The 17,841-nt window shown below is 34.9% G+C and overlaps 1 protein-coding gene across 6 annotated transcripts in view; it reads left to right on the top strand.

The window, feature by feature from the left end:
• The window catches only part of LOC124638744 (stress-activated protein kinase JNK), a 101,325-nt gene that overhangs the window by 39,290 nt on the left and 44,194 nt on the right, over nt 1-17,841 (top strand). For all 6 annotated transcript variants that reach the window (XR_006985395.1, XR_006985397.1, XR_006985396.1 and 3 more), the window contains exon 2: nt 14,116-14,146. The gene's annotated coding sequence lies outside the window, so the exon portion shown is untranslated. The remainder of the gene's footprint in view (nt 1-14,115; nt 14,147-17,841) is intronic.

Genomic DNA, 17,841 nt, shown 5'->3' with positions numbered 1-17,841 from the left:
TTGTTTAGTTTAAAAAATAATCGTTTATTTTACTTAACAGATTAAATTGAAGAATCTACAAAGTAAATGAAAATCGTGCTTTCTTCTAACACCCGTAGAAGCTTGCAGACATCCTACGCAAACACAGGTGCAAAGATAGAACTAATTTAATTCCATAACTCTAGATTCCCCAACTTATACCCTGCTATAAAATCTTCATTTTAATAAAAACGTATCATGAAAATTTTATGAATTTAATAAAAAAAGATTAGTGAAATGAAATCGACGGCCTTCTCGGAAGAAATTAAAGCTACATTCTACGTAATCGGATCAGTGGGATTACACCCTTATTGACCTAAGGTATGAGCCGACGGATATTGTTTTATAACATTTTCTAATTTTTATAGCCGCTGTTAGTTCAAGTTAATCTTTTTTGCCAAGGATATTGAAGCGATTGTAATTTTGAAGACCTTTTGTAATCAAGTACAGATATTTAACTTCCTAAAGTAAACTAAATGTAGGGGTATCGACGTAAACTTAATAAAGACGAAATGTAGTCCTAAAATATTATCTGATAAGATTTTTTGCGTTACAAATATTTTTGTAACCCAAACCAATCACGTCTTAACTTCGTAATGTTTCAATCGAGCCTGACCTCTCCTCTTTTCATTGGTAAACCTTGTCAAACGTCTGAATTTGCCTTTTATTCGGTAACTTGTTTTTTTTTAGGTTTGAACAAATTTTAGTAAAGGTCGTTTGGCTTTTTGAACGTGACTATTTTATTGGAAATATTAGTAGAAAGATGTTAAATGTACCTAAATTTAAATGTAGCCAATTATTCAGACACTGTTAGATCACATCAGATACTGTCAGACACTGTCAGATGCTGTTAAGTCTTATTAAAGCAAAATGAACTCTGAAAGATGATCATCATAAATTGAGAACAATACCGAAATTGCTGTCTTCAATAAACAATGGCGGTTCGTTACGATAACGACGCATAATTAATCGATCAACACAACCACAATCGCTTCGATACACCTCAATAGCGCCGATGAGTTCAAACGCGCAGTTAAACCATCTAACGAGTCAAAACTGATTGAAACATTACCCTATCACTGAGCCTCGGATATGTTTGAAGAAAGCGTAGCTCGCTCGAGTGGAAGTCGGTTCACGAAATAATTACACATGTATGTATGCTACCTCAACCCCTTTGTCCCTTGAGGCTCCAATAAATAAGGGGACAGAAGATCAGTTAACAGCGCACGATAAAGTAAGCTAGGGGGTAATTTTTATCAGATTGTAACCTTAGAATGCTTTACTAGTACGAGATCAAACGCTAGTGGTGTTACTAACAAAATTAAACAGACGTTTGAGACGAGTTTAAAGAATAATTGAAACCGATGTTTTAAAAATGCGTGTCAAACATCTGTTTGTATGTATTTTCTGTAATAACATCATACGTATTTACCATTTACCTGCCATACTTAACCGCCGCATAAATTTCACGATACTGGTGGAAGTTTCCTCATTCTGAATGAACCTATTGCACCTGTCTCCATGGTGGTCCTCCCCCGGCGCGGTTAACGACAGCCCTCCCTTTCAGCGAAGTGCGTGCGCATTGTAGACGACGACACGGCATGAATTTGTATGTATTTAATGAGGGCGTTTGTAATGGGACTGAATTTATGACCATATTTTGCGAGGTTTTCTCGTTGTTTTAAGTAGACATCTATTAGAGGAGAGCCAGCTCGTTTACCAAATTATATAAATAAAGCAATGGTTTAGTAGACCAAATTGGGAAAGAATTCGTCATCATCATTTCAGCTACAAGCAAGAAGTCCTGTAGAGAACAATGGAAGAATTTTAAAAATAAATAAGCAGTTGGTAACTTTTCCGAATCTAACAAAGATACTGAATTTTCTGGCGAAATAACTTGAAATACATATCATGTTACAACGTACACAGCTGCTCCTCCGAGCGTCCCCCAAGTTCGTCGGTAGGAGCGCCCTGAAACGCCAAATCGATTGCTTACACTATCAGGCGCCGCATATCTGCACACAGGGCCTTTTAAATTCCCTTTAAACTCGCGTGGTGTGGAAACTCCTTTATATTTTATGTTGCTTTCAACTTTCAGTTTGCAGGGGTCATTTGTTGAGTCTGGAGACGTTTTATGTTGATTTGGAAATGTTGAGCTTATTTTTAGACACAGAATAAAGAACTAAAAAAGTATGTTTTAAACTACAGCTCTTTGTGGAACGACAAATAATATATTATGATGTTTTAAAAGTTACAAATTACTATAAAAGAGGATAACTTGATCGCAATCATAAAACATATCTAGATAGACCAGCGGTCTACCTTTTCATCAGCATAAAAAACATCCAACCAGAAAATCAAGCATTTATTCAAAACCAACTGATGATAGATCGTCCAGTTCGTCCCCGGGGTGGTATGGGGCAGCCATTAGATATTCAGGGCGCCACAAACAATCCGCCATCACTCACCACCATGCCAGCCACAGAGTAAGGAAAGATGAGCGGAGATGCCATTGTGCAGGTAGGAAAGGGGTTTTCTTCTAGGTCAAATTCGTACGGTGTGCGTGACTAAAACGATGAGTTACGAGTGAACTAACCAGGCGTGCGGGTTCTTTGAGACATCTATCAACGATTTCGGTGTTACAAAAATGTTTGGGTCCGGGCGCGTTTCTTAGACGATTTTCCGTTATGGCACCTCCGCTAGTCATTTTGTTCTCCATGGCCAGCCGCCAGCCGTAATGGCGTCGACACTAGTTTTGAATACGGGACGAGCTTAGGCTGTTTGTTTGTCACACTTATTTTGATATAGTGAATCACTGTCATTACGACTGCAAGCAAGCAATGCCTCCTATCTGACATTTTTGTTTCAAAAAACTTGTATCTACCAAAAAGGTTTAAGGTAGCTTTAGATTCAAAATAAAAACAAAAAGCTTTATTAATCAATACTATGCGTAAATAAAGAAAACTTGGATTTTCAGTATCTCATTATACCTACCTCGGAATAAGGATTTTATTAAGTTTTATTGTTCCCCTTTAAAATCCACCCGGAGTCAGATAGGAGGTATTGCTTGCTTGCAGTCGATTACTCAGTTCAGCAAAAAAGTGTTTAGTTTATGCCTCATTGCTTTTGTATACCGAAACAAATTGTTTCTTTGTTGTTCGTCAAGTTGATACGAATATTTCATGGTTGGTCTATTTCAAATAAGACTTTCGTTTACCTCCACTTATGAAGAGAATTAAAATGGTTATTATTGTCTATTCTAAGCAAAACTTAAATTGCAAAATTTTCCTGACACACGACTTAAACATATTTATATGTGTCTTCAGCATCCTCATCACAAACTTCTGATAACTTGTTTTATTTATTTTCATGAACTATATTTGCCTTTATTCTTACCTCGCAGTTATGTACTAGTTTGACAGTCAACTTCAGCACAGTTGATAGATCAGGATAGGTGTAAAGTGCACTTATCGATCCCTAGTGCAAGTGTAACGACATCACTCGCCACTCGAGTGATGCCGAGTCCTACCGATTATCTATTGAGTCGTGACTCGGAACCTGATTGTTATTGTTTATAGCCTGCTTCTGTATTGTAGGAAAGCTTAGTGAATTTAGTGTAAGTAGTAGTTTATATAAAAATGGTTATAGATGACATATAAATGGATATTTAAATGAAAAGTCAGGCAATTGCCTAGTTGAAATTATTGACGCAATGTAGGAATTATATAAAAACTACAGTGTAGTTTAACAGTCAAGTGCAGCACAGTTGATAGATCAGGATTGGTGTAAAGTGCACTTACGATCCCTAGTGCAAGTGTAACGACATCACGCGCCACTCGAGTGATGCCGAGTCCTACCGATTATCTGTCGAGTCGTGACTCGGAACCTGATTGTTATTGTTTATAGCCTGCTTCAATATTGTTACAAAGGTTGGTGAATGTAGTTTATGTATCGATAAGAATGTTTACTGGAGAGGAGGATAAGACAGAAATAGATGTTCTAAAAACTATCTCAAAGGTAGAGAAGTTAAAATATTGGTTGAAATATGGTTATGCTATTTAAAATGTGAATTGATCTACCCAAGTTTTTTTTATTTATATTTATTTTAAACGACTAAACTAATACGCTGAAAACAATCGTTACATCATAATTTACTCCATTAAACTCTACTCTAAGTCTACCGTCACTTCACTACAGAATAGTTACAGAGCTAATTAGTCTTCTATGTGTAGGTTACTCAGGATTATAACTGTTTGATATATCTTAAGCCAGACCAATCCATATTAATTGGCTGCCTCAAATAATCCTGATATAGAACAGATAATAAAGCCTTCAAAGTTCAAAGCAATCACACACGTACAGTCACTAACAAAAGTTCATTAAAACGAAGAAAAAAAAAGATTTACACGAAAATCTTCTAATTGCCACAACTACAGAACAAGATAACCTGGACAGCTGAAAATCTAACAATGCTTTTGTATTTCAGGTTTTCAGGTAAATTGTAATTTTAATTCTGTTAATGGACTTTTCTTGCTAACTGTACCTCAGCGTACCTTCACGATACTCTATAAGTAGTTACGCTATAACATTGTCAGATATTACACATAATGTAAGTTTAATACCTAAGTATTCTAGAATGACATAAACTTTATCGGTCATGTTAGGACGTAAAACTTAGTGTTACACTCATAACATTGTGAATCACTACCCTATCTAAAACGTGTGTGATAACGTCGATTAAATGATGTAGGTCAGAGATAAACGATTAGCTGTGAAAAAGACAAAATAAAAAAATATCGTAATATGTATATGTAAGGAAATAAATAAATACGTAATATAATTGTAAATGTTACGTATGCTCAAGACACATCTACAGCCATAGTTCAAGAGTGTCTATATACCTCTCTTGAAGTCACTCATCATATGCTGAATTCAATATAACATATACCAACTTACATTACAAGTAACATTCAGCTACCATAGTTTATTAAAACACAAACCAAATCAGTTTTTATCCGATAAATTCAGGCCACCGAATATTTTCGCTCGCCAGCATAAAATTATTGACGAGTGTTTTATTTTATGATACAGTGAGCCGTTCGGCAGATTATCGGCTTTGATAGCCGCGGAATAAGCGGCTTTATTTACGCTGTATATATATGTATATGTACCACGGAGTAAGGAAAGACGAGCGGAGATGTCAAATACGTACTTTAGGCATAACCAAAACGGTCAGTTACGGTTGAACTAACGACGCTTTCGGGTTCTTTGCGACATCTGTCAGTGCTTTTTGGTATTACAAAAAAATGGTCGAGTGCAAGGAATGCGCATAATGGCGGGAACAGTAACTTTCCTCGTCTCCCGCTCAACCGCATTTTGGCGCGTCACTTTCTTAGGAGATTTTCCGTTATGGCACCTCCACTGTTTTTTTTTGTTCTCCATGATATGTACTCACTATGAGTGCGCGCTCTCAGCTGAAACTACGCGTATTCGGCATAGTGATACGAGGATAAGTCTATAAAGATGAAGGGGTTCATTGACTCGTGAATAAGGTTATTATATTATATTATCTCATAAGAATACTCAAGAATGTTTCCATATTTGGAAACGAATGGAATATGAAAATAGATATCATTTTATGAAATATAAATTACAAGAAGATATTATATGTTACGCATATCAACTACGCAACCTTTTTTAAAATTAGATAAGTTGTTCATTTTTGAAATTAAACCGTATATAACACTATTACCCAATGTTGTGCCCGTTATTTAGCTACATCAAATATTCAGCCGGTGCGTACACTGCGGTTACACATTTTATGCGTCCCATTATGCCTCGCTAGTGTACGCCTAGCTTTATTTAGCTTCTAACCTTAACTTTAGAATTCTATTCTATTATTCACGAGTTTCCACTGTCGCTGTTCTTAAAATAATTAAAGTCTATCGAAGTAGAACGTACTGTCCAACTTGTCTGCTGCTTGAGACGGTTAGACTTAACTCACCTTGATGGAAAATACTTATTAATCAATCAATTATTTATTTAATTGTTTAGGTATAGAAGTGGGACTGTGACAAGTTGACCTCTACATTATTTTTGTGAATTTATTTGCCACATATTTTTTTATGTACGTAGAGGAGTACACAACTTGTCTCTGTCCTACTAGTATATCTAAATACAGTTTGCAAAGATGTTTGCTAGTGATTTACGAGGCGCCGGCGGTCTAGACAGTGGTGTGATCACCTTGACTCCCCGTGCCAAATGTTCACCGATAATACCCTTTGACAAAGGACACTTTGACTTAGTCTGCCGACGGTCTAGCTAAAAGCTTTCCCAGAATTTCATGACACAACAACATGGACAAGCCAATTTGCGGACAACCTTTTCATAGAACCTTTTTGGCTCGAATTCTCTCAGGCTAAATACATTTCACTGCAAAAATAAATGGCATGAATACACATTAAAAGAAATCCACAACTCCCATCTCAGGAATGCTCCTAAATTTAAATAAAACTAAGGCAATTTAAGAGCGTTGCCGCGTCGTTTGGGCGTATCGCAAAGTTTCAGCCGGCATAAGGAAACATTCCCCCTAACATGGCGTATTACTGACAATCTGTATATTTGTCCCCGGGGGCACGTTTCTCGTATATATCAGGTGCGTCTGTGTGGCCGGTCTAGACGCCTCTATGATATTAATAACACTAACTGGTGCCGACTCGGACGGTTGAACTCGCCGACTTGCTCCGACGCCTTCACGGTTTAATAACACTTTGTGTTCTATCACTTAGCCATAGATACGTACTTGATACAGATATTTGAGTTCAGTTCCACACACATTGTTCATTTCAGCCAGTCACATATTTGTATTTGCTCTCCAGTTTGTAAAGTTACACTGCAAACTATATTCGTGGAAACAGCGACGCTTTGTCATAATAAATCATGGTTCGTACAGCTATTTACTGAACATGAACTAAATCTGCCGGGCGACTGTAATTCTAGCGCGAAATAAACTGTAGTGTACACAGTACAGTAGCTGAGTGCACACCGTCCGGCCGAAGCCTGAATTATTGATTACGGTACTCACGTGGGTAGCCGTCACTCCTAATATTGCGCCAAACTCCGCCCGTGTGCGCCCGGCTTTACATCCTACATGAGTACACATTCCGCAGATATTCCCTGCCTAATTTTTAAATTAATAAATACTTTGTGGGTTGTAACCAGCCGTTTTTCAAAAGCTTTGACTGGAATACTCTGCAGTTTTAATTTGAATTATTTTCACAAAATTCCATTTGTTTATTAGCTTAACTTTTGTAGGTTTTAGGCGGAATTTTTGTTGTGAAAAATGCAATAATGACGGCCAATCAAAGCGTGTTGTTACTCACGCTAGCTGGGTTTCAAACGGATTGGTGTATGTATTCGGTCGGAACATTCCGTGTGTTCACCAGCAATTCCCATGGTAACACAAAGTGAAACTATTTGCTTCCACCAAGGCTCAGCTATGACCTTTACGTTTGACGGCAGGTGTTTGTTCAATAAATAATATGAGCATTATCGTAATTGATGGTGAATGCCAGCCATTGAAATGAGCAGTTCCGTGTATATTGTATTGTACTGTTAGAATTTCAAGGAATTGCTATCTTCAGTTCCCGTTCTGTTCTTGGTAATATACATAATGACGTCAATTTATACTGATCCTTATATAACTCAATCTTGTAGTTATACCACAAGGCAGTTACCAGTATTAATATTTGATACCCGATTATGAACAAGTTCAGTTTCGTAGAATACTACGCCGTAGCACTGACAGTTCGTAGACATTTCGTAGCTCGTAGCGTAGCAACGCGAAGAAATAATTTATACCACGTGTCTGTTATATCTTTCATCAATTACTCATTCATTTTACAAGAAATAAGAAGACTCACAAAAATATATGTTTCTCAGAATATTGTTTGAACCGTGAATTTAAGTAAAAAAGTTATTATATTTATGTTGGTGGCGTGACATTTGCTTGAAGGCCTCTCGGCGACTTTGAAGTGTTGTGTAACAAAAAGCGAGCATATTTGGCCTTTCTGCCAACTTGTGGGCCTATTGACGTGAGGGTCGGTTATATTGCTCGTGGGTGTACCACGATGACACAACCTTTACGTTGATCCGTTGTTAGGTTTTAAGATTTTGAAATTTAGTTAAATCTGTAAAAGGTCAACTTATTATAGATTTGAATAGAGATCATACTTCTTGTGAATTCCAATGACCCACTCCACGCACTCGAGATAATCAGGTCCTATGAATATCGCACCACTTATTTTAAACTATGTTAGTTTATATCTAAATATATGAATCGTTTATTAAATTTATCCTTGTTCAACAGTTTAATTCTGTAATCGATTTTCTGTTACATATTGTTACACTTAGAAACTGTATTAGGATGTAATAACAGCTCCACTCTATTCTTTACCAATATAAAACCAGTGACTTTGAATGTGCAAAACATATTAAAAGCACTGCGAGTGCGGAGGCGACGGCGCGTGACGTTACATTACAGTGTACACAGTTCTCTACTGTAATAAAATGTGAAGCTAGATAACTGCTAAATAAAAGCCTTTACTATACCATAAAATCTTCGGCCATTTTCGACAGAAGGTTCTAGATTTACTGATTGAAATATGGTGCTTTAAATTCCTATTACTACTGCATTGTGTATGCTAACGATTTATATTGTTTTGCTACCATTATACCGATATGGACAATAATTGGCATTGATAAACAGCATATTTACATATTCTTTTCGACAAGAGCTACCAATTTATTTACATTTATTACATGAAAATGGAAAACATACTGCGCCGACCCCAAATAGATTGGAACAGGGCAGAAAGAAGTTTTGTACAAGGTTTAACTAACCCCATATCTTAGCACAAGGTTCCCCTAAAACAGAACTACAAACTAGACTTTCTATCCGTAACCTTGAAAGCCTATAACCCCGACTCCCAATGCCATGGCAACATCGGTCACAATTCAAGTGAACTCACAAGGCTGTATTCTTTACTAGAACTATAATATTTCGACAAGTTTACGAGCTTGCCATAATCGCATAGCGACGCCAATCTCCAGGATATTGACGTCAGGAGTGACGTCAGAGGCACGTCACGATATGTCGTACAAGAGTGGTTCCAGCCTACATAGGTTCTATTTTAGAATTTGGCAATACAGGGTCGATTCGATCGACTTAATGCCTACACTGATAAGTCACAAGAAGGCAAAACTTATTTAAATAGACTAACTTATTTAAATAGAATAACTTATTTAAATTTTAGAAGATAAAATGTAAGAGACAAACAAAATCGCTGGCATTTACAGGGTCTAATATCTCTAAGCAAACTTCATGCAATTGTTCTAAATGTATCCTTGTTCAACAGTTTAATTCTGTAATCGATTTTCTGTTACATATTGTTACACTTAGAAACTGTATAAGGATGTAATAACAGCTCCACTCTATTCTTTACCAATATAAAACCAGTGACTTTGAATGTGCAAAACATATTAAAAGCACTGCGAGTGCGGAGGCGACGGCGCGTGACGTTACATTACAGTGTACACAGTTCTCTACTGTAATAAAATGTGAAGCTAGATAACTGCTAAATAAAAGCCTTTACTATACCATAAAATCTTCGGCCATTTTCGACAGAAGGTTCTAGATTTACTGATTGAAATATGGTGCTTTAAATTCCTATTACTACTGCATTGTGTATGCTAACGATTTATATTGTTTTGCTACCATTATACCGATATGGACAATAATTGGCATTGATAAACAGCATATTTACATATTCTTTTCGACAAGAGCTACCAATTTATTTACATTTATTACATGAAAATGGAAAACATACTGCGCCGACCCCAAATAGATTGGAACAGGGCAGAAAGAAGTTTTGTACAAGGTTTAACTAACCCCATATCTTAGCACAAGGTTCCCCTAAAACAGAACTACAAACTAGACTTTCTATCCGTAACCTTGAAAGCCTATAACCCCGACTCCCAATGCCATGGCAACATCGGTCACAATTCAAGTGAACTCACAAGGCTGTATTCTTTACTAGAACTATAATATTTCGACAAGTTTACGAGCTTGCCATAATCGCATAGCGACGCCAATCTCCAGGATATTGACGTCAGGAGTGACGTCAGAGGCACGTCACGATATGTCGTACAAGAGTGGTTCCAGCCTACATAGGTTCTATTTTAGAATTTGGCAATACAGGGTCGATTCGATCGACTTAATGCCTACACTGATAAGTCACAAGAAGGCAAAACTTATTTAAATAGACTAACTTATTTAAATAGAATAACTTATTTAAATTTTAGAAGATAAAATGTAAGAGACAAACAAAATCGCTGGCATTTACAGGGTCTAATATCTCTAAGCAAACTTCATGCAATTATTTTTATTGTGATTTAGTGTGATAGCGTAGGGTTCCATTTAGATCAAAGAAACAAACAACCTAGAACAAGGAAATTTTTTCTTGACTATTGAGTAAACTATAGAATCTTTATGAATGCAGAAAAAACTAATAAATAATACATCAGTCTGTTTACGTGAATATAATTTGACGTACATTCGACTGTCCAAACAAATGAACATTCTCGTTATTCAGCATTAGGATGACAATATCTAGAAAAGGTTAATTGTTTGCCAAACACAAAGGCAGATATTTCAATAGAAAACATATTATTTAGTAATAACACTGCAGCATTTGAATTAATATTTAATTGTGCTGTCAGTTCGATAGAAATTGCTCTGTTCAAATAATTGCTTTTCACTATAACAATAATCTGGTTTTCACGCTAGTGTGTCTTATTGTAATGTCTTAATTTCCTGTTATTATTGCATACAAATAATATTTTAATTTAAACTGTATGTACCCTATAATAAAGAGGTATTTGTTATAAAGCATCTTCCAATAATATAGTGCATATTTGAATTAAGATTATAACCAAAAATGCTTTTGAGGCGAGGAGCAAGCAAATTAGTAATATCACAATAGAAGCGACATGCTGTGAAGTTACTGCTTACATTGATAGGGCATTCACCTCGCCGATCTATTACAATGCAAATGTAACGATGCTATTAACTGTTTCAGTGGTTTTGTAATTAAACTCTAGTTACAGACAACTGGACCGTTATTGCTTAAAGCATCTAAAACGTCTTGTATGTGAAAAGTAAATATGTCAGATAATATGCCATGTTGCTTTGCCTAATGAGCTTGAAAATCAAAGAAACATCTTGTATTTATTAGAAAATCAATTTTGCATTTGTGGCATAAAACGGGTTATACAAAGTAGGTAAATGAGTCAAGTTCAAGCACAAACAAAAACATACAAATCAGCATGCTGATGATGTACATAAAAAACACACACAAAATGAATTCTTCTTCATATCTCAAACACGTCTAAATATTTATACTTAGTCGCTCTTCATAAATAATTGATACATCACCTCGGTACATTAACAAACAATCGGAACATACAGTGATAGTTTATTTTTATAAAATCCCTCAGCTGTTATTCCGGAGGGTTGGCTGTTGGGTTTGTTGGTTGTTGGGTAGGGGACGAACTTTAGTTTAGCTTAGCGTTTAATTCATATCATTTTGCTTTGTCTAATGAGCTTGAAAATCGAATTTAAAAAATGTAGACAAATGAGTCATGTTTATCACAGACAGAGCAGCAATTAGCATGAATGATTAAAAAAAAATGGCAGAAACACGTCTAAATTTTTATATGTTCATAAATAATAGATACATTAACAAACAATGAAGGCATACAGTGATAGTTTATTTTTATAAAAGCCCTCAGCTGTTATTCCGGAGGGTTAGCGAGGGTAGGGGACGAACTTTAGCTTAGTGTTTACCGCGGTTTGGCTTCGGTCTGTAGTTGTTGCGGATTTTTTTTTGTGTCTGACTGACCAAACTTTTTGGTTTATTGCTTTTAAAGTTTGGGAGTATCTCGAGCTATATATTAGAGCTTTTTTTAAAAAAGTAGGGTGTATAGTATATATTCTTTTCTTTACTTGACGTACCGGCGCAATTGCACCGACAATATTCAAACTTGACTACGAAATCGTGTTTAAGTCCTGATTGTCTATTAATATGTGTAATTGAATACAAAACGTGAAAGTTTAAATACCTTTATTGATAAGTTTTTAATTAGGTCCAGATAAATTACATGTGTTCTCTCGAATATTATCAAGAGCAAGCCTTTTGCAAACCTGATTACTTTCAAACAAAAAAGGTTTAAAAATGTGCTGCGTAAGTCAGGCTATGCTGATGCGGCAACTTTTTCCAAAGTTACCTTTCACAGTCATGAATTATTCGCTGACAGACCGTGCTTTGCACTTTTATAATTTACGCTTATTTGTGTTTTTTGTGTGATTGTGGCCATTCAAATTATTATTTCGTTGGTAGACATAATTGAATTTAAAAAAATATATAAAAGATTTATTTAATCAAATATTTAGTATTTTAACCGACTTCAAAAGAATAGGTTCTTATGTTATATTTAACGTGCTTCTTTAAGACGTCTATCATCTGTTTTTAAACATTACAATTTCTCTTTATGAATACAAAGCAATAAGCAAATTCCCAAAATTGTATTCTTCAAAGCTTACGCCGTAGCAGCGTAGAGGACGTAGGCACTGCGTAGCCACTACGCAGCACTGAGTTGTTAACCCTAAACTGAAGTTGTTCATATGAAGATAATAATATGTTCACAATAAATAAATCGTTTTGTAATAAATATTGAACAGACTTTCTAGTAAATTATAATGTTTTTCGAAGCTGGAAAATGTGTACCCAGTAATGTGTTTTTAACGAGTTCAACAACATTTGAGTTTACATTCATTGGATTTAAGTTAACATTTATAATAAACAAGTTTGATTCTTTGACAAAAAATAAATTGGGAATCATTTATATGGATAAAAAAGTGAATGAAAGAATTTATTGTACTCGATATCCATTAAAAAAAATCTTTGAATTTTGTATTAGTGACGTTTTGAATGTTACTTTAGAAATAAATTTAATCAATGTCACGACTCTTGAAACCTGTCCTGGAATTGTTAAATTAATGATTCCGAGAGCTCAACATTAAATCCAAACATAATACATATATTTTAAATAACTTAGCATTCCTGAGTTACATGTTATTAATGATACTACTATATTAAACTTTTTTTTATATAAGAACCTGTCGCAAAATATAAATGAACCGAAATATCTAATTTTTGAAATGTCATGAATGAACGATGAATTTAGAATTTGGCCTTTTCAAAGGACATTTTTATCTAGACATATGATTTAAAAGCAAAGGTCAATTTGACCCGGCAACAGTTATTTCGGACGTAGGTCGGTAACAAGCTCGCCATTTGTCTACCAGTTTTTTGTAAAAATCTTTTAATAGTAAATTCTAGTTATTTTTGGAGGTCAGATTCTTTTTGTGAAAATGAAGATTTTTATGAATGGACATAAAAGCTAAAAATCTCCGGTCCTTCTTAAATTTATTTACCGCCAGTAAATTCTAGACTAGAAAACATCAAATGAATCTCAGTTAAAAGACATGTAAATTGCTCACTTTAAACTTAATTACTTTTCCGATGTCTGCCTAATGGACATTTCCATATGTGTCATTTTTACTCACGCGCACCGAACCCCCTTAATTAATGCATAGCGGTGCGCCAGACGGGAATACACACCAATTTGCTATCGCTACCTGCTACGCGTACGTGCTACGCCGCTACGCCGTAGGGGCTACGAGCACTACGCATTCGTAGCGATGATTTATGACTCTGGCGAGCAATCCTTGGAGGCTGTATATTTTATTGTACACATAATATAAAGGTTTCACAAAGGAAACGTAACGACTTGTGTAAAAGAAAAGAAGCTTCCAAGGAATACGATCAAAATGTTTCCTTTCATGAAAATAAGGTTTTTTTTTTCTAGTTTTGCTGTAATTGATTGTGTTTCTCCCGCGGTGTCATTTTACTTTATAAAATTCTTTATTATTTATAGCAAAATATATTTTAATGTAAACTTCTGTTTCTATTACAGATAATTGACGTCGATCAGTGAAGCAATTTCGGTGAGTATCTAATTTTCCCTTTCAGAAACAGAACATTTCCATTTTATTTCTTCTTTCAAATGAGAATTTAAGTATGTCTACAAATACGTAAGAGGTTAAAAAAGTTTAGAAAGAAACGGTTTTAATAGGATCTTGTTGGAGTTTCCGAAAACAATTTAAGTTTGGGTGTGTCACGTGGAGCGTGGCGGTTTTTGTTCGATCTACCCTCGATGTGCTCCGGGGAGGCTGAGGGTAACGTTACAGCTTCCGAGTAATGGAGGATTATAATATAAAACAAGTTTTTGGTGAAATAATTCGTAATTTAAAGTGATGGATGTTGATATCAATTTATGTTTTGACTAATTTACTAGACTAGTCCTTAATATTTGATGATTAATTTTGTGTCAGTGCCGCATAATTTCTTAAGCAGTCAGGCAATATTTTTGTTCTACATTTAATTAATTTTGATAGGTTAATTAAACCTTGACGTTATATTTCATCGCAATAATCTGTGCTCTCCCATAAACTCGAGATGTCTATAAACGAAATGTCTTAAAATTCATTTAATCACATTTATTATAACCCATAAACTGAATAATAATAAAAGTCCCCTAGGCTTTATGAGTTTATGAATAATTCCCTTTATTTTGCACCTTTGATGTCGTCGATCATTACAGTCTTTATAAATAAAACATGCATCTTCTCTCTCTCTCTCTCTCTCTCTCTCTCGTACTTAATTATATCGCCTAGTATTTGTGTTACATTTACACCTTGTAATTAGAATTATTCTTAGAATAACGTAGAAGATAATTTGGTTAGTACAGATGCCGGAAAATTGATCATCCTACCCTCTCTGTGGGATAACTCACTCTTTGCCCTTCCAAAGTTATTTAAATGTCTAACCACCAATAAAGTTATTTTAGACTTCTAGTCTATTCATTGTCGGTTACCATTTCGCCTAATTTTAAAGTATAAATACTACAGTATTCTATAGAAAATTTCTTGGAATTTCTGCTCTAATTTTGCAATAGCTTAGGTGAGCGAATATAAAATCTATTGCAAATATGCCTATATTAATAGTAAAAGTTCAGTCATACTTTTTCATATTTAAAACTTATACTTACCTATTGGTATCGCCATATGTCGGAATAAACTTTTCTAAAACATGTGTTACAAATAAATAATTCCCATAACGGCTGTGACTATGTGAGCACAGTTTTATTATGCCGCAATGAACCATTGCGTGTCTGTTACGCAATATACGGTAATAGGCCTAATGTTACGTATTTGTGTGCTTGTCTACCTAGGTAATTTTTTGTGTATGGTAATAGAGCGGTAATGATTCAACGATGATAATTTATTTAACTAGTGTTTTATAGGTTAGACTGTGTAGATAAAATTCGCACTCAATACCAACCAAATATTAATGCAAATGTTTTTTTTTTTGTGTCTAGTTTAAGAAAATCATTGTAAAGATTTCAACTTTTAACAGGCTCCATTATATAAGTGCTGCAATATCTAAAACTTAAAACATTCAAACCATTTACTCAACTGTTTTATATTACTGAAAATTATAGTCTCGAAAGTATTTTTGGCTGGTAAATAACCAGCCAAAAATACTTTCAACCAAACATTTAATCAATCAAAGTATCATAAGTTAAGTCATATGAAAACACCTCTATAAATTGTCCCTATAAAAATGAATTGCCACATCATCAATGCAAACTTGATCAATCATGCCTCAACCACAGGGGATTCAAAGCCTTCACTCACTACACAAATATCAACCTTATATCATGGAATATAGGGTTTAAATTCAATCGGTTCAATAGTTGTTATATGTCCTATAGTTCGGCCGTTCAGAGAATGCGTTCCTGACACATCGCGATTGAACAGAGTGCTTAGTGCGAGTTTTCGTGAATTTTTTTACGGACTCACATGAGAGCGCGTATACTAAGATTTGTATGCAGTGTTGCCAACTTAGTGGATTTTCCACTAATACTGGTGGTTTAAGTCCCCTATTTAGTGGCGAAATGTTGAAAGTACTGCGGGTCAAGTAGCGAAATGTAAGTTTTGTGGTACAACTTTAAGGAGTTACTATGGAGATTTGAAGTCTCACGGAATGTCAAAAAAGCATCTACAAAACAAAAAGGTGAACGACTACTATATAACGTGTAACTCTTTAGGACAATCCCGCAGCCCAGGCAGGCCTTGGCCTTGTTGGGCCCCGTTGGGGTTGCTGACAGTATTCTACTTGAGTAGCCCTTTCATTTGATACCCATATTGAGGGGGTTGTGGAAAAATATGTAATCCGCCATTTTGTACCGGCGGCCATCTTGGATTTACAATGTTATTGATATTACTATATTGTATTGTCATCGGAATTAAAGGTGTGTACCAAATTTCAGATCAATCTGACAACAGGAAGGCACTGAAATTTTAATTTCTAAATTTGACCCAAGAATGAATAAATAATAAATAAAACAAACGGGGTGAGCTAAATAAAACCGTTTAATAACAGGCAAGTATCGTAATCAGTTCTTTTACAGTTATACTTATATTATAAAATAAAAGATTTGTTTTTCTTTTTTAAAATTTGAAAATAATGGACTATAAGATAACTTTTATGAATTTAATACAGCTAATTTCAGCTAATTATTAAAAGCTTATATTAGTATCTTAAGGTAACAAACTGCGTAAGTTAAAACTTCAATACCAATCTGTGTTTAATAATCTTAGCAAATTCGGATTTGTCTCACATAGCTTATACTTCGGCCGTTCAGAGAATGCGTTCCTGACACCTATCAGTTAGTCACGACTAGTGATGGGCACAACATAACACTGAGTTCGTTACCGTTCCTTCGAAATGAACCGCCGCATTATTTTAAGATTATTTTCGTTTTAAATTGGCGGAATCATTTGTTTTATATTTTAGTTATTTAAGTGGAAACCAAAAAAAGGTAATATTCATATAATAAAATTGTTTTATTTATTCTTTGTTACAAGTACATTGAATTGAATGTGCGAACAGAATATTAATCAGACTCCGATTTGCTTGAGGAGGTGGTGTCTTCATCATCATCTTCGCCTACATGTATAATTATATTATTATCAATAACAGAATCAATCCTGATATCTCGGTCTAACAAAAGCCGGGTAATCAAATAAAAACAGATCGAAAACACTTGAAAAACGTGGTCTATGCGCACGAAACGACAACGGACGACTGTTTTAGCGTCACAAAATGGCGGCCCATAACGCCATTTGGGGTTACCATTTTTAATCTAAGTATAAAAATGCGGTTTGGTCATAGTTTTATTTTTATATTTCATAAACGTTATAATTAAGTCTTATAGTCCATTATTTTCCAATTCTTAAAAAGAAAATCAAAACGTATTATTTTATATTATAACTGTATAAGAACAGATTACGATACTTGCCTGTTATTTTTAGCACAGCACTACAAAATATAAACCGCTGACATAACCTTGTAATAGCGCAGTATAGATTTAGAAAAATATTGTTTACCAAGTTATTTGACACTCAGTTTGGCACAAAATTATAACATTCATTGATTATTGATATAATAATGTTGTTTTAATGCTCCTCAATTGTTAAAACGGTAAACAACCAGCAAAAATATTTTTATCGTAACTGCAACGCCATTGCAAAGTTACGTCGTCAGTTCAATCGCGACGTGTCAGGAACGCATTCTC

This window comes from Helicoverpa zea, chromosome 18 (genome assembly GCF_022581195.2).
Source record: "Helicoverpa zea isolate HzStark_Cry1AcR chromosome 18, ilHelZeax1.1, whole genome shotgun sequence".
NCBI classification, from domain to species: Eukaryota; Metazoa; Arthropoda; class Insecta; order Lepidoptera; family Noctuidae; genus Helicoverpa; species Helicoverpa zea.
This window is presented reverse-complemented; position numbering and strand designations above follow the sequence as displayed.